Genomic DNA, 22,651 nt, shown 5'->3' on the forward strand with positions numbered 1-22,651 from the left:
TATATACATGTTCACCTTCTTATAGTAAGACGTGTTTTGGGTGGAAGCCTAAGAACAAATCTGTGAGGGCGTGGCCCAAAGCGGACAATATCTTACTATGCGGACTGGGATATGACATGTAGACTAAATTTTCACACTAAATAATGCGTCACTAATAGGAAATGAACATGTTTATCAACGTTTAAGTAATAATACAATAATCAACTTCCATGTCATTACTTTACAAAATTAAGTCTACAAATTTAGTTTCCTTAGCATGGCTCCTCTTGAAAAATCACTAGAAATGAGCCTTAATTACATTGACATCTATAACATTTTTTTTCCAAAAAAACAAAAGATGTAACAATTTTTTGGTCACATGCATTGTGACATGCTGACATGTAACATTTCCCTCCATTCTTAATCCGTTCCTTATTTACAAGGTGGAGTACGAAGATGGTAGAAAATACTTAACTAGTGATATATATATATATATATATATTTGTGAAAGAAAAATATTACATTAAATTAATAGAAAGCTTTATTTTAATCGCTAAATAAGATTAACTTTTCAACAATCCTGTATTGAAGATTAAAAACTAAAAATAACCCTTTGACTCGTGTCCACGTCAGATTATACAATTCATGTCATATTTAATTATTTTTCTACAAATTTATTATATTTTTAGTTTTCCTCAATGTTGTTTACCATCAGCTAAAGTTCTATCTTTTACCATAATCCCACCTCATTCCACATGATATATTAATACTGTCACACTAATTTCGAGAGTTGAACTGAGAAATTCTCAGATTCATACTATGATGGGTACATCCATATTTGATGAGATACCTTGGGTGTTCAAATGACGGAAATATTCATCTAGGGTTAGGATCACGCGGCTAGAATTAAAGGGTTGCAGGGCACTTTTGTCATCTTAATTTTGGGATTGGGATTGATGGTGAGGGCAGACAGAGAGGGACAGCGGCCATGCCGCTTGTAGAGGGAGAGAGATTTCGTGTGGATCTTTGATTCGGGAGTGGGAGGATGACAGTGAGAGAAACCGAGAGAGAGAGAGAGAGAGAGAGAGATTTTGTGCGGATATTCGATTCGGGAGTGGGAGCGTGACAGTGAGAGAAATCGTCGGTATTGCAGGGAGAGAGAGGGAGGAGTGGGGGTGGTGAACAGTGGCAAGTTAGGTTCGTGTATGCGGGATTTGCTGTCCTTCATCCATCATGTGTCTGCATGTCCTCATTCACAAGGTAAGTACCATTTTTATACTTGATTTTCTACTGTTTGGTATGGTTTTAATCCTCTCTGCCATTTTAATATTCGTGCATGTCCTGATTGAAAAGTCAAGAAATCATTTTGAAATCTTTTGTCTACTGCTCATAGCCGCGTGTATGTTCTTCTCCAACCCCACCTCTCTTTCATCAACAAAGCTTGATAATTTGTTTTATTTATTTTCTGGAAAATTTTCCGATTTTGATTTTATTCAATTTTTGTTTTTGTTAATTGCAGCTGCCAGTAGCAATTTTCCCAGTACACATGCCCTCGATGCAGCTCACGCTACTGTTCCCTGCACCGCTACAAGGTATGCATGCTGATTTGTACATATTCTTATTTATTTTATTTTGTAATATTTAGCAAAATCAAACATTTGATCACCTTCTTTCGATTTTGGGTTTGGTGGGTTTGATGCGTACTGATATAAATTTATTTGGTTTTGGTTGATCTGAAATTGGTGATTGCATTTTCATAACACATTGGAATGTGAATTTTCATGCGTTTTGTAATTCTGAGTCTGTTTGGATGCTTTAATATGTTGGATTACCTTCGATACTGGCCTTCCGTGACTCCCTTGATTTATGCATGATGGAACTAATTTACTTTAGAATAGATAATTTATCTGGTCTTCTTACTTTTGTTGGAATGTTGTTACGGTAATCTGTTAATTTTGGATATTTGTTTGTCATGGGTTCTGTAGAATTAGACTCCAGTTGTGTCCTCTCTGGTTTTCTGATTATTTTCTCAATTACGATTATTTCTTGCCAATTTCCTTTGAGATTTGTGCATGTGTGTTTGTTAATGCTCTGTTTCTTCGTTTTTACAGGAAATAGAATTGCTCTCTTCCTCTTCTTGGCAACCACGTATGCCCTCTATCTCTCAAATTCTTTCATTTGGGTTCTAAATGTGAGGCCTTATTGCCTAAAATATCATGTTGTTAAATGGGTTATGATATTTTGATTCTCTGCACATTCTGCGTAGTGCAAAAAGCAAAATCTCTCTCTCTCTCTCTCTCTCTCTCTTTTGCTTTTTGTGGCTAAAGATCATGTCGTTTGTGTCATAAATTTGTTTTTGTTGCATGGGGTTATGTATATCTTTTGGATAATAAAAAAGTTTGAATCTTTGCTAGGTTTCTTTAAATTTCTTTGAATTCTGCTTTGTGAATTTGGTTTAGAAATGTGTAGAATTGCATTTAAGAGGATCATAAGGAAGAGAAGCAAAGATCAGTTCTCAGGCATTCCCTACATGAGATGACTATGCTTAATTGCTGACTCTCCACTTGCTATGCTACTTTGCTTCTCACTCCTTCAACTGCTCTTTCTCTCTCCCCTCTCTGCTGTGTACTGCCTAATTAGTTATTTACATTTGTTTATTTATCTCTGTAAAGCTTTCATGCTTGGATTTTAAACATATGATTCAATTAGAAACCTTTATAATGTTGATGGTAGTAGAACATTCAACAGATATATATTCAACATTCGGTGGCTCTGGCAAAATCATATAGACTAATATTTGTTAATATATGGAGGTGAGACGAGCTATTTCATTCCGAACTAAGACCTAAGAATCTTCGCAATTCTTATCCTTTAAATTTTATATTTTTTTTAATATTTATTAATTTTTTGGTGATGCAGATAGATGAACATGTTCAAAGGGAAATCACGAACCATAGATCACTGGACCATCCGAATATCATTTGATCCAAAGAGGTTAATGATCATAAACTATTTTCATATTGTACATGTTCAAAGGGAAATCATGAACCACAGATCATTGAAGAATCCGAATATCATTTGATTCAAAGAGGCCAGTGATCATAAACTATTTTCGTTTTGTATTTTAAGAGGATGAATTTGGCAAGTTCATTTTGAATTTTGTATGAGTATCTGCTGGGGTTGGGTGGATGACGACATAACATGCTAAGTTTGGTCTTTGGTGTGCTTAAACTGGTAATGGGGATGGTTGGAACTTTGAACCCGAAATGCAGTAGGACTAAGAGAAATGCCCTACCCACCAGGGCAATCCACTACTTGAAGAATTGTTGTTAAAATAACACTGCTAAAAATATGAGCTTTACTTCCTGCACTTTGTCTTATTTATGTATGCAGTTACGTCTGAAACAGTTGGTTCCTGCCGTAACGCGTGAACTTATTTTCTAGTATATACTAAAACTCAGTTTCCCAACAGTGTTCATTAACAGTGATTTGACGAATTTGCCCTTCCAGCTGTTTTCATCTTCAGCCTGTTTCCCTGGGTTGCACAGTAAATTTACTAATTTGCCCTTGATGTACGCGTGTTGGTCATCGTGGCTTTTCCATTTGTTATCTTTTAAACAGTTTTTCGATTTGTAATTGCATGATCCAATGAGTTTCTTCCTAGATAACATTGTAAAACAAAAAGATCACCTTAGGAGATGATTCGTTGTACGTGTATTGGTTTGTAGAACATATACATGAAAACATTGTGTTTCCTCAAAAAGCATATTAATATCCATTTCTTTATTGGTAAAAATCAGGTAAACAGATCGATCAACTCCTCTGTTTCTTCTATAGGTACATCTGTACAACAACCAATGGTATGTTAATATTCAGAATTTATTACTTTTTTCATTAATGTTTTACTCTTAAATTCAAGCTTTACTAACCTTTCTCTTCAGGGGAATTGGCTATTACCAATATATATACAGATTCGTCTTTTCGTTTGGTCTAAATGCATGTCCAATTACCTGTCTACGCAATGATAAGTTAAGTTAGACATCCAAAAGCATTACTCAAAACACTCTTACCAAAAATGGACCCATTCCACATGCCTCAATTAAGCCAAATTACCTATTGGCAATAGGGCGGTTGTTAGATCTATCTATGCAACATCTTATTATTCGTTAGATAGATTAAACAATTCCCCTATTCCTCCGGTCTTCTTTGATTCAATTAAACCATGTGGAAAGAGTATATATTTGGTTAGAACATCTAAATTTATACTTTTGGATGGCCATCTTAAACCGCTTGGTCATCAGCCAAGTAATTAATCATGCTTTCAAAGCAGCCCAAAAGAAGAAGGCCTTTGTCTATAAATTGGTAACAGTCCATTCATTTGAAGAGAAAATATGGAAGCGATGATTATTTATCCAAATGATCAAAAGCTGAAATAACTGAGCAAATAGTATCTCTGTGTTAAACAGAGACGCCTAATCAGCTTTATTTGATCCATCTTTGAACATCCATTTTCCCATTTTTACATTAGAATCAGTACTAAACTGGCTTACATATCTTCTTACACCATATTCTCATGTTTTTGATGCATTTTTAATACTGGTTTTCAATTTCCTCCAGCTCAACTCATCAAATTTGCCTACAGTTTTAACCCATTTTTCACTCATTCAAAGATAGCTTGCTGCAAATTTGACAATCATTTTAGTCGGTATAAAACATAAATTTACTTTTTAACCTGCTTTTCCAATCTTCGGACATCATCTCCTTTTTATTATATATTTTTCCTTTTGTTCTTTCTCTATGTTCCCACCTGCTAGAACAACATCAAACTCAAGTTTTGTTATCCTCAACAAATTATCAGCATGGATTCCTATAAACTCTTACCTCAACTAAGTGTACAGCTCTATATGCTTTTTAATTCTTCATATCCGAACGGTATATATACATGCTTATTACGAATCAAATGACACAACTTTACATTTACAATTATATATTGTTTCTAATAGCTTATATAATTTTTTCTTCGTTTTCCTGTAACATCATATCGTAACATGGTCTAATGATATTCAATATAATTGGACAAACTGTTATAGACCAGTTAATGCCAATTTAAACACTTCTAATAAGTTACAGCTACATTTATTATCTCAAATTTCAACATCAAATGCATATTATTTTACTTCAAACATTTCGTTAATTATTAATAATTGTTTTGACGTGTTATATACTCACACTCATAAAAGCAGTTATCCTCCTATGCATAATTCTCCACCCAAATTTATATCAATATTAAAACACTTCTAACCTTAATTTATAGTTACTGCAGTATATTCTATGAGCACATCATTTTCTTCTTCAGTTTCTGCTGTTTTTTGTTCTCTGGGTTATACATGTTGCCGGTGTTCACAACTAAAATCGATTACACAAACTTGACTACAGGTATGCCACAAATTACATCACTTTCTGCAAACACTCTGCTTCTTTTACTTATTATATTTTCTGTGTTTAAATAGCATGAACATACTAAAAACCTGTTAATTACAAACTATCCATTACAAGTTTGCATTGGCTGTTTTCTTCTTTTATGTCCAGTAGGATAAGACCCGCAGCAATGCGCGGGCACTATTGCTAGTTCTTGCTAAAACTATGAAACTTTTCGGACCAATACATACAAACCATATAAACAAGCTATACAAGTATCAATTGGTCTGTCATTTATGAGAGCTAAACACGTTCTCCTCACCATATAGCTTATGATTAAGATAAATCGTACCAATTGTTGTGTTGATTAAGACAAAAGAAAAATATAAACAGTAGCTTAGAAGTTATTTGTGGGTTCCGACGAAGGCAGCGAATTGAGGAAGCCGAAGAATTGTTGCTTCAAACAGATTTTCATGGAGCATGGGTCTAGACGGTAACAATACTGTTTGTCAGAGTAGACAACCTGATTGAAAATTTTCATTGATTACAAGTTCAAATCAAGCCTGCTTTAACATCGCTCTCTCTCTCTCTCTCACATTACTTTTTAGAATAGCTCACATCTAACACAATTCAAAACTTGCATATGCACATCGCGTAGACGATTAACATGATTAAAACACAGAAAACATTATTCACCTAATATCATATCATTAAAAGAACATAGAAAAGAAATAAAAAGAGAATATAGACTAATATGATTTCATATTGCATTCATATTGAATTTGTTAAACAAGTGTTGTCCTTTTCCATTCCATGGATTGGAAAGGTCTCACAAAGACGACGACATAAACCTCTGGACTCTATTAGCTACGCTCCTATGATGATGATAATAAAGATGATGATTAGGACTGAGGACTCAACCTAACCATCAATTATTTAATGAAAACTGAAATGAGAATACCTTACTGACTCAACTCGGACATGACTTGCTGGAAATAATCACATACTCACTGCATTGTAGTTCCATATAACACCGGCCACTCACGCCTTCATTCTTTACTTTTTAATCTTGATTTCAGCCATTGGCACCACTTCCAAACCATTTTTTGTTGCCAAGGTATCAAATTTTGAAAATCTCCCCCCATTGATCCATTTGCTCACCACCACAAATCTCCCATACCAAGGCCAATCCTTCCATTTGCCTTCCTGGATTTTCTTCTCCCTGAGCTCGTTGGGGGACATGAACAACTCATTGTCTTTAGCTGGTTGGTTTTTTTTTTTTTTTTTGAAGTGGCTGTGGTCCTTTGGGGGTGGCTAGGGGACATGAACAACTCTTTGTCTTCAGCTCGACATGAACAACCCTTGCGTTGATCTGTACTTCCACTGCGCCAAGGGACAAGACGCCATGTCGATCGTGGAATTCCGCAAAACTCTGATGAAGCAAGTGCTTCCCTCGACCCGGTCACATAATCCTCTAACCACCCTCAGACTTATCTGCAACTTCATAGACAGACGTGGCGACAGTGTTGTTCATGTCCAAATGACCACTGCCGCTTCAAAAAGAATACCACCCAGCTAAAGACAAGGAGTTTTTCATGTCCCCAGGGAGCTTCGGTAGAAGAAAATCCGGAAGGCAAATGGAAGGATTGACCTTGGTATGGGAGATTTGTGGTGGTGAGCAAGTGGATTAATGGGGGAAACTTTCCAAAAATGATACCTTGGCAACAAAAAATGGTTTGGAAGTGGTGCCAGTGGCTGAAATCCAGATTAAAAAGTAAAGAATGAAGGCATGCGTGGCCGGCGTTATATGGAACTACAATAATTTGCAATGAGTTTATGTTTCTTTCCAGCGAGTCATGTCCGAGTTGTGTCAGTAGTGTCTTCTCATTTCAGTTTTCAATAAATAATTGTTGGATAAGTTGAGTCCTCAGTCGTAATCATCATCATCATAGTAGCATAGCTAATAGTCTAAAAGGTTTATGTCGTCTTTGTGTCTGTGTGAGACCTCCAATTCCATGGAATGGAAGAGGAGCACACTTGTTTAACGAATTCAATATGAATGCGATATGAAATTATATTAGTATATAATATTCTCTTTTTATTTCTTTTCTATATTCTTTTAATGATGTGATATTAGATGAATAATGTCTTTTGTGTTGTAATCACATTAATCGTCTACGCACTGAACATGTGCAAGTTTCTAATTGTGTTAGATGTGAGCTATTCTAAAAAGTAATGTTAGAGAAGCCATTAATTTAAATCATATTTTATAACTACTTATTGATTGGTTTGAAAGTGAGCCCTTCATTTAATTTAACGTAATATTTTTCTTTCACAAATTTGAAACATATATATCACTAGTTAAGTTTTTTCTACCATCTTCATACTCCACCTTGTAAATAAGGAACGGATTAAGAATGGAGGGAAATGTTACATGTCAGTATGTCATAATGCATGTGACTAAATTCGGAAAAAAAATGTTACATATCGTAACACTAATAGACGTTGATGTAATTAAGGCTCATTTCTAGTGATTTTTTTAAGGAATAATGTTAGGGAGATTAAATTCGTAGATTAAATTTTGTAAATTAAATGACATGGAAGTTGATTGAATTATTACGTAAACGGGCTCATTTCTTATTGGTGATATATCATTTAATTTGCAAATTTGGTCTCCTTAGCATTACTCTTTCAAGTGTGGTGTTATCTACACACATAATTTTACTTTTCATATTTTATATTCGACCATCAGATCAAATGAAGAAAATCAATAAAAAAAATACGTGAGACGTAAAATGAGTGAATAACACTACACAGTTTCCAATTCCAAAATAAAAAATTTATTATTGAGGGATACATTCGTGGGCCGGTTTTGCCAAAAGTGGAAAGAAAAACCTTTTAGGCCTCATTCGGTAGCTCAAACTGTATTGACTATTTTTTATGGATATGATAAATAGCCACCGGATAGTACTGACTAAATTAGTCGGGCATTTAGTGCAGTATCGGACTAATGGTCGTATTATTTTTAGTGTCTTTGGTATTATATTGGATAGGAGAAATTCAAAATATTAATATTTTTAAGATAAAAATTGGTGGCTAATGGGGAAAAATTTTACACATTCACGACCATCAAATGGGTTAAATTAAAAAAAGAACAAAATCTTCCTTTATTTAAATCAAACTTAAAAGAAAATTAAAAAAAAAATTGAAATCATCTCTTTTGTTCCCTAGATCTCTTCGTTGCACCCTTTAAACTCCTTCCCTCTCTCCCTTCTTATTCCCCGACTGCAGAAGAATTCCAAATATTTGTTCCCCAGATCTCTTCGTCGCACCCCCAAACTCCTTCCCACTCTCTCCCTTCTTCTTCCTCGACTGCAGACGAATTCCAAATAATTGTTCCCTAGATCTCTTCGTCGCACCCCCCAAACTCCTTCCCTCTCTCTCCATTCTTTTTCTTCCCCGACTGGAGAAGAATCCCAAATTGAAATCATCTCTTCGCCGCACCATGTTTTTTTGCAAGACCCAGTTGCAGGGGAGGACGGCGAGTAGGTGACGAGGAAGGCCACAAGGAAAGGACGACAAGGAAGGCGATGAGGACTAGGAGAGCAAAGATGGCGAGAGAGCGACGGCGACAGAAAGCAATGACGAGAGAAGGCAACGGGGAGGACGGCAATGGCGATAGAAGGTGACGGGAATGACAACGATGCTGAGAAAAGGTGAAAGAGAGAGAGGGTCGAGTTCGAGAAAAAGGAAAGCAAAACAAACTAATAATCCAAGCCTTTTGGTTGGTTTTATTAAGCAGGCGTATACCATGTTAAATAAGCAGGTCGATTAAATTAATCTGGCGCTTATTTAATACGAGTGAACGACAAACACCCAAGTTCGTATAACTAGTCCTATTTGATCCTTTATTCGATCTGCCAAACAGGGTCTTAACGCCTCGTTTGGCAGCTCAGACTGTACTGACTATTTCTGTCGGATATGATAAATAGTCACCGGATCGTACTGACTAAATTAATCGAGCGTTTAGTGCAATATATGACTAATAATCGTATTATTTATACTGTATTTAATATTATACCGGATAAAAGGAATTCAAAATATGAGTAAACTACTGATATGCTCCCCAAATTATTACCTAACTTTCGATTTCCCCCCTGAATATTTTAATTGGAAAATTAAGGACTTAAACTAATTTTTTTGGCCGATTTACCCCCTGGTGTTAATTTTTCATTCATTCCATTCAAATTTTTGTTAAATGGAAGCATGAACATAACAAGTGTGAGTAGTTTGATCGCTTTATTCTTTAAAATAATTGAAAACCTTAGATTTCTAAAATATAAACCTATGCAAATATATGTGATTCTACAACTTTTGTGTCTAAAGGTCTAGTGAAGTGACACTTTTGTCCACAAAGAAGAGTTATGTGGTGTGCATATGATAAGAGTTAACGTTAATTTGGATGAAATCTATGAAAAACTAACGATAGGGAAATCGGCCAAAAAATTAGTTTAAGTCCTTAATTTTCCAATTAAAAAGTTCAGGGGGGAAATCAAAAGTTAAGTGACAGTTCAGGGGGCAAATTGGCAGTTTAGCCTTTAAAATATTAATACTTTTAAGATAAAAATTGATGATTAATGGAAAAAAAAAAAAGCACTTTGTAGAAATATTTATGGAATTCAAAATAAAGCACTTTGATGATTAATGGAATTCAAAATATTTATACTGTTTTTTCTTCACTTTGCAGAAAAGAAGCACTTTGCTTCTCCCATTCCTGAAGCAAAATGAAATGGAGACGGGCACTCTACAAAGACCATCAACGCCCTCAGATGTAGAAGCAGACCCTAAAGCCCGTTCGTGTCTTCTCTTTCATCGAGTCCTACACCGAAGACTCTCAAATCTCCACCTCTCTGTCATTTGAAGCATCACCGCCGATGTCAAACGAAAGCCAAAAAGAGAATGCGGTAGCCATTGAAGTATCGGAACAACGTGCAGCAGCCGCAACAAAGGGAAACGCAGAGAAGATAAAAGATAATCTTGGTCACTGCCGCCGTTGCTGCAGGACGGCTAAAACCATTCGAGTTTCGTCAGTCCATCATCGCGACTCTCCTCTTCCCTCTGCTTACACCGTTCGCGGTGATCAGGGCATGCCCTGAGAGTAGTCGAGGTAACGGTCGCCTAGAGTCCCCAAGTTCTGGGGGGGCCCAAAATTTTTTATACATCCTGTATGTAAAATATAAATAAAGAAAACGTAACAAGCATCACAATTATTTTGTTGGTGCAATGGAAACGGTTCCACTCCATTTTCATTGGGGTGGGCAGTTCAAAACACCTTGTAGGCATTAGTTTTTGGCTTTTTCAAATCTATGAAATTAAAGATAAATTGCTCTTTAAAAATTTTTAAATTACAAGAATCAAAGGGAGTTAAAATAATTCAACAAATATTAATTTTGAATGAATTTAAAATTTTCGACTTTAGAAAAAAAAAAATAACAAAACCTCATGTTAGTGGGTGGTTTATGTTTAAATTCGTATTTATTTTCAAAAATATTTTAAATAAAAATTGTATAAATAGAAAACAACTTGAGTTTCTTAAATAAAAAACATACAAAAGCCAGCGCGTGTGACAAGAGGCTAGTGAAATTAATGGCCTCAATTTGTCCAAATGCATTTTTTTTTCTTTTGCTTTTGAAAATAACCTAAAAAAACGACAAAAACCAGAATAATCAGAACTTTGTAATCCTTTTTCTTTCAACTTCCCTGTCTTTCTATTTCTATTGAATGTTTAAGCAACTATCACTTGGTCCTAAATATTGTAATTTGAGGTAACCATAACTTTGAATTTAAATTTTATTTTTCAATAATTTATTGTTAAACTAGGTTATTCTAAAATTTGATTCGCTAGTGTGTTAATTTTAGAAAGAACACAAGAGAACCACTTGGTGTTGTTGAATTATTATATTTGTCAATCAAGTTTTATTGTTTTTTACTCTCTTGATCACCAAGACTCTTGACTGCAAACACTTAGTGCATTTGCGTCTAAAGACATGTGACATGTAATATTAAGTAATGTAAGTATATTTTTTTTCTCTTGATATTAATTTTTAATGATATTCAATGAAGAAATAGACTTTTTATGTAATTAGCGAATTTTTTTTTACTACATACCAATATACAAAGAGTCGGAGGTCCAAGAACTTTAGAGCCCCACTTTGAAGACTCGCCTAGGGCTCCTAAATTCTCAGGGCCGGCCCTGGCAGTGATCAGAGAAGGAGGAGGAGAAGTTGCAGGAGGGCGGAACAGAGAGAGGCGTGTTTCTACCCGACTAAATAATACCGTGGTTTTGGGCGGTATAACTAAGCGGGTATCAGCCGGATAAAGGAGGTGGGGCTAGATTATTAATCCGGTGGCTATTTAATCCAAACGGACACCAAACACCATACTTCGTATTATTAGTACTATCCGATGTCTTATACGGTGTGTCAAACAGGGCCTAAGCATTTTTCGCTTGCAGATGAGGCCATTTTCTTGGTTCCAAAAAAACAAACACACAAAGCTCTACAGCTGGAGGGGGAATGATAATATTATTACTGGAAGTCTGGAACGACTGTAGTGATTCTTTTTTTTTTCAAGCAATGAAGTGTGAGGGGGTAAGGCAGCTGTGGAATTTATAGGCAGTGGAAGATTCGTGGCTGCCATTCTGTGATGATGTAGGTAAAAAGTTGATTTTCTATTTTTACTGCCTATAGCTACTGTTAATGCTTAGGAGGCAGATTCTTTCCCCTCTCACTTTTCGTACCCTCTTGTTTTGTGTGGTCACGGTTACACCACGTTAACATTTTATATATTTTTTTTTTATAAAGATAATAAGAGAAAAATGAATGATAATATAAAATGTTGATGTAACTTAACCATGACCACACAAACAGGAGGGCAAGGGAAGTGGATGGCAGAGAATCTGCCTCCTAATGCTTAAGCCAAGAAGTATGGGGCTGACATTTCAAGAAAAGGTATATAGAGCTTCTTTTTTACTGTAAATACCCTTTTGGAATTGATTCAATACAAGGTTAGCAATATAGAACTTTGTGTTGTTTTGCAGTGATCTATGAACAGCAGCAGGAGTTGTTGCCGCAACACGAAACCTAGCTTTTGACTATCCGCTGACATCTATCTGAAGGTTTGTGTACTGTCTTATGTGGAATTGGGATGGTATAACTTTGAATATTTATCATACATGATGATAGAGAATGTGATTTATCTATAAAATATAAAATGATCGGTTGTAATTTTGGGTGTATGATTTGCTTCTGTTTTTTCGTTTCAGAACACGTTGCTCTTCGTTTTTTGAAATTTTGTTTTTGTTGGAGAAAAAGCTCAAAGGAAAAAACCGAAATTATTTACTTTGAGCATAAAGGGCTTCAAAAGCGGCACACAAAAGCCCCTAAAAACGAAGAAAAATAGATGAGAAGAAATAGAATTCATTTTGATTAAAGAAAGTGAGAAATTAACCTTGATGTATTATACTTCTTGGTTGTTTTGATGAAGTTGAGAATAAAGGGCATAATAATTCGATTTGGTTTCCCTCTGTACATTCTGTGTTTCTAATGGAAATTTCAAACCTTTTCTTTTCTGTTTCTAAATTTTTATGCTTTATGGGTTTTTTAATGGCAGTTTTAAGGAAAAGCTAACAAGGAAGAGTACTACTGCGACCATGTGAGTGTCCTCTATCCTTAATATGCTCAAATGGGGGTGCAAATTTCATATTTTTCTTAATATGGTCAAATGGTATGCAAATGAGATTGGGTTAAGCTTTTGGGTTTAACACACTCACTCTCTTTCTGCTTTTGGGTTAAGCTTTAAGCTTTTGGGCTCAAATGGTGGTGATTTAATCATAAGAAAAAGTCGAGTTCTTCAGTTCATTGCAAGTCGACCCATTGCCAGGTATATCTCTCTCTCTCTGAAGATATTACCAATTAGGTGTATTTATACTCTTATTGGATGTGAATTTTAATATAATGATGTAACTGCATGATAACCTATGCATCGTTTGGAGTTTAAATATAACACTTAAAATAGTGGGCAAATGAAAATGTGAAAGTGATAAACTATAACCTCATCCATCATTTATTTTAGAGATCACTCAAGTTGTGAAGAAATGTAACTAGCTATTTTATGAAGATTATTAGCACTTCATGTACAATTGTATTGCATAATTTTTGTGAAGAATCTATTTATCAGCAGAATGAACTTTAAAGAAAAAACAGTTTGTAAAGTAGGAGAAACAGCCAGGTGCCACTGTGTAAGATTCTAGGGACTGCTGAATTGGAATACTCAGAGAAACGATATGCATAGGGATCACTAATAATGTTTTTTTGTGTGTGTATGTGTCTCATATGTTGAAGGCACCCTAATATTAGCAGTCAGAATGGAGCAATTTGTTTGGATATTTTTGAAAGACCAATTGAACCCAACTCTGACATTTAACTGCAGAGATTGTTGGATCTAAAAATGAGAAAATGGAAATAGTAGCACAACACTACTACTCGAAATTGGCTTTGGGTAAGCTTCCACTCTTCTATTTATAATCTCTTTGAGAAGTCATTTTGGTTGCTGGTTTTGAAAGAGATAATGTCAAATTCATTTATGAACAAAGAAAATAATATGCATGTATAATAAAGTGGAATTTTTCATGGTATTATTAACTTGCATGCTATAAATTTAGTTGTTGATCTTGACTTGGCATGAAGAATGGCATGAAAAAAACTCAAAAAAACTAGAGCTACTCTGCTGTTTATGCAGTGAGCGAAGGGAAGTAAAGGAAAAACAGTTAAGTTAGTATACAGTAGTTTTTACTTTTTCTGTGATATTGTCTTGCATTTTTTTATTGGTTTTGAAACTATAACCGAGTATACCATAGCACTACAACTTTTCATAAAGTGGTTCCAATAATATAGTTTCGTATATAATACTCTTACACTCTCTTTTACTAATTTTTGTTACACTATCAATCACTCACAGGTCATGTTATTCATAGAGTGGTTCAAAGGATTCCAAAAGCTTCATTCACCCAATTTCACCTCTTCAAGTAAAAATTCTTTCAAAAAACTCAAACATCTTTCAGAGTAAATAACATGAACCTTCTTTAACAATCTTATGGCTTTGAAACATTTTGTTTTTTTATACGGTTACTAACCCCGCAGCAACGGGCCATATTTCTAGTAATGTCTGTAACTTAAACAAAAACTCCCACCCTCCCATACTCCGTCCTCAAACGTCGACTATTCATTACGTCATTTTGGGAGCTGGTGACATGTTTTCGCGACGTTCATCGCCCCTCGCTTTCTCACCCTCGAATCTTACTCATTCCTTCATTTTGAGAGTTGGTGACATGTTTTTTAACGTTCATCGCCTCTCACTTTCTCGGCTTTTATCGTCCTTTTTTAATGTCTTTACAAAATAGAAATTAGGGTTTCTGGCCTTTTGGTTCCTGGGATGGGCCATATGTTCATCGGGTTTCCCCATTTGTTTCGGCTTGTTTGCATTCCTTGTGCGTTGGCCCTGTATTATCCTTTTCTTTTTCCCCATTTGCAGCACTTTTTGGATTCCACATTGTGTTGGAGAGATTGCACTTACGGGGAGGAGTGTTGGAGTCTGCTTTGTTTGTTGAAGAACATTCACATATGAAGACTAGAAAGAGTCCCTAACCCAATGAGTAGTTTATGCGATTGACTACTAGCCAACGTTCCAATTTATAATTTCCTTCCAATATCAAACTTTTGTTTTCATTTTCGTCAATTTCTGTATTATCTGTATACGTGGTCGTTGCGGGACTCACTCCATCGCCCAGCTGCATGCATGCAAGCTGAGCCATGTCATCAGTGATTGACTAATGTTATGTGTTCATCACCATGAGAGGGAAAAGCCACAGGAACATGTTGAATGCTTCCTTTCAATCAATATACCAAATTACAAAACAAAATTCTGACAGGAAGATTAATAACAATTAATGTGTAAATAAAACAAGTTTTGCCTGTCCAATTAGTAATTTTAACAAGTCGCTAACAAGTTATTTGTTAGTAACTTGACATGATATTAGATTAATTCTAATATTGACCCTCACATTCTATTTTATTTTCATTTTTATTTGACTTGACAATTTTAAGTACTGGGAAGAGAAAAAAAAAAAGAGGAGATTTAGAAATATTATGAATCCAACACTATTAATTTGTTCTAAAATGAAAAATATGAAAGCATAAGGCCTACCGATGGTCTGGAGAGGAACTTTAACGACCCAAGAAATATATAGATGAACACATTCACACGAGTGATTTGTGTGCGAGTCAGTCAGTAGACTACTGCCAGAGTTTGATAGGCTGGGGCAGATACAGCAGCTTCCATGACATGGTCGGGGCCGATGTCACCATCATTTTCGAAGAAGGACTCGAGCAGCTTGTACGAGAAGCCACTCAACAACGTCACCCCTGGTTCTGGTTCTCTACAATGCCCAGCCGAATACTCAGGTTTGATCGTATTCCAAATGACTAGGTGTGGCACCACATCTCCATACCCCTTCTCCTTATACTTGTTCCGTATTTCCTCATAATCAGTCTCCCCCCAGAAGCTGAAGTTGCTGCCTGTCAAGAAGTGTTTGTATGTGGTCAAGGCAAGCACCTTCTTGACCATCTTATCTGGCTTTAAATTCGCATTCACTGCAACTTCTAGAATCACATCGAACACCTTCCCAAAATCAGCCGTCCAGTCCTGGCTTTTGATCAAAGTCTGCATAAATTCAACCCTCGAATTAAGATCCTCGCCTTGTATTGAATGCAGCTGAGGGTTTTTGCTGTAAGTGACCACCTTTCCTTTCCACGGCTCGTCGCTCAATTGAGGCAACAAAAGCCCTAAAGCCAAACCCGCCGACAAGGTGTTGTCGACATCACACACAGCCAACCATTTCTTCAGCTTCCCCTGCTTTGAGTAGACCTCCACCATTTTCTTCCACTTAACGTCAGCCTCTTGCTCGAGCTCAGGATACTTGATATAGCTTAATATGTCATGCGGAAGCAGCACAGCATCGTCGGGATCAATCTCATTGGCTGCAGTCAGTTCTCTCATTTGTATTCCGCTCTATAACCCCACCGGTTGGCAGGTTCCCAGCCCATTGGCGCCATAGTTTTTCTCAAATGGAGATAAAACCTCTTTCCTCAGTCGGTCAATATAACAAACACTACCATCCCCTTCTCGGCGGCATAATTCTGGCGGGAAAACCTTCCTTGCAATGTTTTCGAACAGCATATGATGATCAGCGGTGGTAGGCAAAGAGGTAGCCGCTTGGGTAATCTCCAAGCAGTAATCATCATGATGGTCATGGTCCTTGTGATGATGAAAATTTTCAATATCAGACTTGAGGCACTGGGCGAAAATATCCGAAACACAGTCGTGCAAGAAGCGGTAATCAGAGTCGCGCTCGTATCTCTGAGCCGCCTTGTTGGCCGTGTGGATCACCTTCCTCCTCAACATCAATTCGCTTGCCTTTGACTTGGCGTCCTTTTCCTTTACCTTCACCATTCCGTTTGAATCCAGCTCCACCCTCGTCCTCCCAGTAAATTTCAAGTGAGCTTCGCCCCGTAGAACCTGCGAGAGAATGCAGGGAAGGTCTAGGATATGTCCAAAGGAGCCGGAAATTGGCACGAGATTGTAGGCAAGGGTTTTGGGGTGATTCTGGTGGAGCCAAACCGCCGCCGTGTAGAAAGCTTCGTCTTGGTTGCGTTTTCCTCCGTCGCTGCGTCTGTCTATGAAGTTGCAGATGGGTTTGAGGGTGGTTAGAGGATTGTGCGACCAGGCCGAGGGAAGCACTTGGTTCATCAGAGTTTCGTGGAATTCCACGGTCGACATGGCGTCCTGTCCCTTGGCTCAATGGAAGTAAAGATCAACGCAAGGGTTGTTGATGTTGTGGAGTTGTTGTTTGAATTTGAACTGCTCGGGCGGCGGCGGAGGGGGCGGAGGCGGAGCAATTCATGTGAATTGCGGCCAAACGGCCTTGTTTCGGCATGCTTCCAGAATCGATATCATCTTCACTCGCACCACGGGCTTCGTCATCATCGTGTTCTCTTTGCTCTCCCGATGAATTTCTCTCTTCTTATATTTGATTGGGAACAAAGGATTTGGTTTAAATTTATATCTTTATTTTGTTCTTGTTGTGGGGCCACAGATCAACTTTAATCAAGACTGAACAGGCAATGTTACATTTGCGGCGATGACTCTTTTTCTTATTGTTTATTGTATATAGTGGGATCAGAAATTATTTTAAATTTTAAATTAAATATAAATAATATTCAATGAAAAATGATCGTATGATGAACGATTAGGACCATGGGATCTCCGAAATTCCAGGAAAAAGGTCCGACGAGGATGCTCTTCCACATTTGCGTATTCATTTCCCTTCATTTGTACTTTATATTCACATGATTTTATTTTTTTTTTCAATATATTCATATGATTACATTTCCTCAAAAATAAAAAAAATATATATGAATAGGATTTTCGATTATATGCACCAATTTTTACACCATCGATTTCTTTAGACTTTTGACCAAATAAAAAAAGCAACGATCTTAATCATCTATTGTCTAGCAAATATTATGCACCAAAACATAATAAAATTTTCTACAAATTTAATCTACCTATCATTTATAAAAATAATTCATAATTTTTTTTTATCTTCCATACATTTATAAATTCATATATATGCTGATATATATAGTATGTACTTATATCATGCTTACTCATTTTTAAGCTTGTTAGAGAGGTGGAAACTAGGCTTGGGCACCAGGATTTCCCTGCTTGGGCTCCAGCTCCAACGCGAGAAATCCTCTAAACAAAAAGGTCATTCATTAAGATTTACTTGATTTGGAGAAATTCAATTCAAATACCTAAACTTACTTTCTTTTTTTAGTAAAAAAAATACTTAAACTTACTTTGATTTAGCATACCTAAATTTGCTTTGACTTGATAGAGACGGATTAAAAGTTAATTGTACAAAAAAAGGCACATTGCGGTGATCCACTTACCTCAAAGCCTCTCACTCGTCAATAAGTTTTAAACTATAAAACCAATCTCAAAAGCCTCTCATTCGTCAATAAGTTTTGTAAAATTAAATACCAAATTTCCATATTGCTTTGTTGTCCAGTTAGCTAGTGTTCCAAACTTGTAAACTTACTCGGATTTGGCCGGAGCATGGACATTCAACTTGGCAAATGCATGATGCATGCCATGCTTGATTTCAGACAAGGCCGCTACTATATATGCTATGACGGTTTCAGGAGAGCAACTTTTATATCATCATTCTTGCGTTATTTATTTACCGTAAAACAATGCAATACTGAACACAAATTATGTACACGACCACGTTTTGGCTTCAAACTTGGGACACAAATTAGTAACTAGTAATTTATTTATGTGTGTCGACTGTCGATGCGTTTCAATTAGATTGGAAGCTGGAGTAGAAAGTTAAGTATTAAAATCACTCTGCAGAAATTGATATTTGGCTGGAGGAGTCGGGGTGGATTGGCAAGTGGAAGTGAAGAAACAGCAGTAACAGTGATATGTATACAAGTACGTAGTCCGGTCTTCCTTCGTTTCTACCTTTGGGCTCTTTCAAAGAATTGCACGAAGGCCGAAAGGCCAAACGGCGTCTTCTTTTTCTTTTCTTTTCTTTCTTTTGAGAAGAAACAATATTGTCCAATGGTCTTCTTCTTGTGAAAGATCCAAGAGGCAAGACCACGTGTCGTTCATCCTAGAAGATAATATGATAGAAAATTTGGGGATGTGATATCCACACATCCCATTTTATTTCTCATACCTTTTTAATTTTCGGTCGTCGGATCAGATGAATTGAAGAAAATCAACAGACAGAAATTATTAAAGGTGTGTGAGAAATAAAATGGGATGTGTGGATAACACATCCCAAAATTTGATGTGAAATTTAATTAGTAATGTTGCATCCTAAAAGTATTGAGAAGATTGATTTTTAAATATGATCATTTTGGCTCAGATCCTTCATCAATCTAATTGTTAGACTGAAATCTTGTTTGTTTAAATATTTTGATCGAGGTCCTTAGCATTGTTTAAAGGATTTAATTCATGAATTTATACATTTAATGTCCCACAAATTATGAAATTTAAACAAATTCAATTAATTTTAAAATATAATAAATACTTAAAAATCAATTTTAGAGTAATATTGTTCTTCACAAAGATTATAGCAAAAAAAATAATGTACCTACATAATTATTAACATATTTTAAAAATTAACTATTGATATATTTTAAGCATAAAATAAATACTTATAATTAGCATGGGTACATTTAGCAAAATTAAAAATGGGTACAAATAAATTAAAAAATATGGGTACAAATACAAATAAAAGTTTAAAAAATATGGGCACAAAAAGGAATTAGTATATGGGTACAAATTATAACTGAAAAGAAAATTGGTACAAATTAAAAAAAGGGTCTTAAATTAAAAATAGGTACAAACTGTGACATCCCACATCGCCCAGGGGAGTGATCCTTAAATGTATATTTCAATCCCTACCTAGCACGAGGCCTTTTGGGAGCTCACTGGCTTCGGGTTCCGTAGGAACTCCGAAGTTAAGCGAGAAGGGGGCTAGAGCAATCCCATAATGGGTGACTCACTGGGAAGTTGCTCGTGAGTTCCCAAAAACAAAACCGTGAGGGAATGGTAAGCCCAAAGCGGACAATATCGTGCTATGGTGGTGGAGCGGGCCCGGGAAGTGGTCCCGCCCGGGCCGGGATGTGAAATTTGGTATCAGAGCCTAACCCTGGCCGCGTGTGTGCCGACGAGGACGTCGGGCTCCCTAAGGGGGGTGGATTGTAGTATCCCACATCGCCCGTGAGGGCGTGGTCTTTGGGCCTTATATGTCCATGCCTGCATGTACCTTTCAGAGAGGCCTTTTGGAGCTGCGGCTTGCAAAGACAAAACCGTGCGGTAGCCCTGTTGTCTGCGACCTAGTCCAGGGCAGGGAATGACAAAGCGGACAATATCGTGTTATGGTGGTGGAGTGGGCCCGGGAAGTGGTCCCCCCCCCGGCTGGGATGTGACAATTTGGTATCAGAGCCTAACCCTGGTCGCGTGTGTGCCGACGAGGATGTCGGGCCCCTAAGAGGGGTGGATTGTAACATCCCACATCGCCCAGGGGAATGATCCTTAAATGTATATTCCCATCCTTACCTAGCACGAGGCCTTTTGGGAGCTCACTGGTTTCGGGTTCCGTAGGAACTCCGAAGTTAAGCGAGAAGAGGGCTTGAGCAATCCCATGATGGGTGACCCACTGGGAAGTTGCTCGTGAGTTCCCAAAAACAAAACCGTGAGGGAATGGTAAGCCCAAAGCGGACAATATCATGCTACGGTAGTGGAGCGGGCATGGGAAGTGATCCACCCCGGGCCGGGATGTGACAAATTGGTATCAGAGCCTATCCCTGGCCGGAAATGTGCCGACGAGGACGTCGGGCCCCTAAGGGGGGTGGATTGTGACATCCCACATCGCCCAGGGGAGTGATCCTTAAATGTATATTTCAATCCCTACCTAGCACGAGGCCTTTTGGGAGCTCACTGGCTTCGGGTTCCGTAGGAACTCCGAAGTTAAGCGAGAAGGGGGCTAGAGCAATCCCATGATGGGTGACCCACTGGGAAGTTGCTCGTGAGTTCCCAAAAACAAAACCGTGAGGGAATGGTAAGCCCAAAGCGGACAATATCGTGCTATGGTGGTGGAGCGGGCCCGGGAAGTGGTCCCGCCCGGGCCGGGATGTGACACAAACTAAAAATAAAAATATATGCTAAAAAATTTAGCCATAAATATAAATATACCAAATGTAACGTTTCTAACACTAAATGAATATATTTAGAACTAAAATATTTTATTATTGAAATAATTGACGTTTATTAAAATCTAGTGGCATTGATCAAAAATTGAAAATGAATAAGGTTTTTAATCAATGGAGTGGGAAAAATAAGGATGAGAACCTAATTTTTCCTTTTAAATATTTCTTAATGGTTGTTTGCTAACTATTAACTCTCAAAATTAGAAAGGCTAACAAAGATTGAATGGATCAAAGTGTTAGTCCTTAATGGACTTAGGTTTTCCAACTAAATAGAATGTAATGATGCACACAATGAAAGATCCTGAAGGCAAACCAAATGTTGATCAAATATCTCTCATATCTCATGTTACTTCAAATTTTAAAAACTGAAGCTATCATGATACAATATTTGATATGAAACTTAATCAGTAATGCTTCATCTTATATATAGCTTCATGCATGGGTACATGCACTGTTTTGTTTTTACTTAATCAGTAATTTTTCAATACTTTGACAACCCTTTTGTTTAAAAAAAAAATAAAAAAATGAAATAGTTATCAAACGATCCCTAACTAAAAACTTCACATGGTGTATCTTGTATATAGCTTCATGCATGGATATATGCACCGTTTTGTGCAAATGATCATTTATAAATTAAATAGATAATAAACAAAAAATTTCCATTTAATTTGTTGGTCTCGGGCCCGACCATGACCATGATCTCCGTTTATCTGCTATATAGGTACCTGCACAATTAAACGCAGCAGTCAACATTGTACGTAGATCTTCTCTCTCATTAAGAGCAGTTCCGTCGGGAGGTGGTTAGGCCGACACTCAGCCAAAAAACAAGGTTGGCACTTAGCCAATTCAGTACAGCTCGTTCCATTGCCTGGCATCCAGTCCAAAATTGACAGACCTTGGGACCCGTCCATCTGACGTCAGCGTGGCGTCGGAGGGCATATGATGTCAGCCTTTTTTCTTTTTCTTTTTTTTTTTTTTTTTTTTTTTGCGCCAATGAGGGAGTTGTTGTGGAGGTGAGGAGCGGAGCTGGTCGAGGCAGGAGAGGGTGTCGGGAGGGAAGGAGCCACGGAGGGAGAAGGACGGGAGGACGAAGCGACGACATTGGATGTGTACTGGAGATGCAGGAGGACGAAGTGACGGCGTTGAAGGATAGGAGGTGTAGAGGAGTTGTTGTTGAGGTCGGCTTGGGATTTGAAGGAAAGGAGGGCAACGACATCGGAGGATGGGAGGAGGAGGTTTGGAGGTGGCGGTGGGAATGGATTATTTGTGCTGGGTGGATGGCGTGCATGAATGGAAGGGAAGGGAAGTGTGGAATATGAGAAAATAAAAATATTTTAATAATAATATTAATT

At 37.1% G+C, this 22,651-nt stretch overlaps 1 long non-coding RNA gene and 1 other non-coding gene across 12 annotated transcripts; both read left to right on the top strand.

The window, feature by feature from the left end:
* Positions 1-676: 676 nt before the first annotated feature.
* On the top strand, positions 677-22,182 carry LOC137726823 (uncharacterized). Of its 11 annotated transcripts, none has more exons than XR_015962376.1 (7): positions 677-1,239; positions 1,499-1,571; positions 2,091-2,127; positions 2,899-3,070; positions 3,780-5,415; positions 18,931-19,011; positions 22,021-22,182. It is a non-coding gene; the product is annotated as an uncharacterized LOC137726823 (long non-coding RNA). The 11 variants fall into 11 exon arrangements; XR_015962379.1 differs by lacking the exon at positions 22,021-22,182 and having other exon boundaries at positions 3,780-3,839; positions 5,303-5,415; positions 18,931-19,481; XR_015962381.1 differs by lacking the exon at positions 22,021-22,182 and having other exon boundaries at positions 3,780-3,839; positions 5,336-5,415; positions 18,931-19,481.
* LOC137727186 (small nucleolar RNA Z103) lies at positions 4,371-4,474 on the top strand. The gene has a single exon (XR_011067755.1). It is a non-coding gene; the product is annotated as a small nucleolar RNA Z103 (small nucleolar RNA).
* Positions 22,183-22,651: the final 469 nt, after the last annotated feature.

This window comes from Pyrus communis, chromosome 5 (genome assembly GCF_041283825.1).
Source record: "Pyrus communis isolate YQ-2024b chromosome 5, ASM4128382v1, whole genome shotgun sequence".
Lineage (NCBI taxonomy): Eukaryota > Viridiplantae > Streptophyta > Magnoliopsida > Rosales > Rosaceae > Pyrus > Pyrus communis.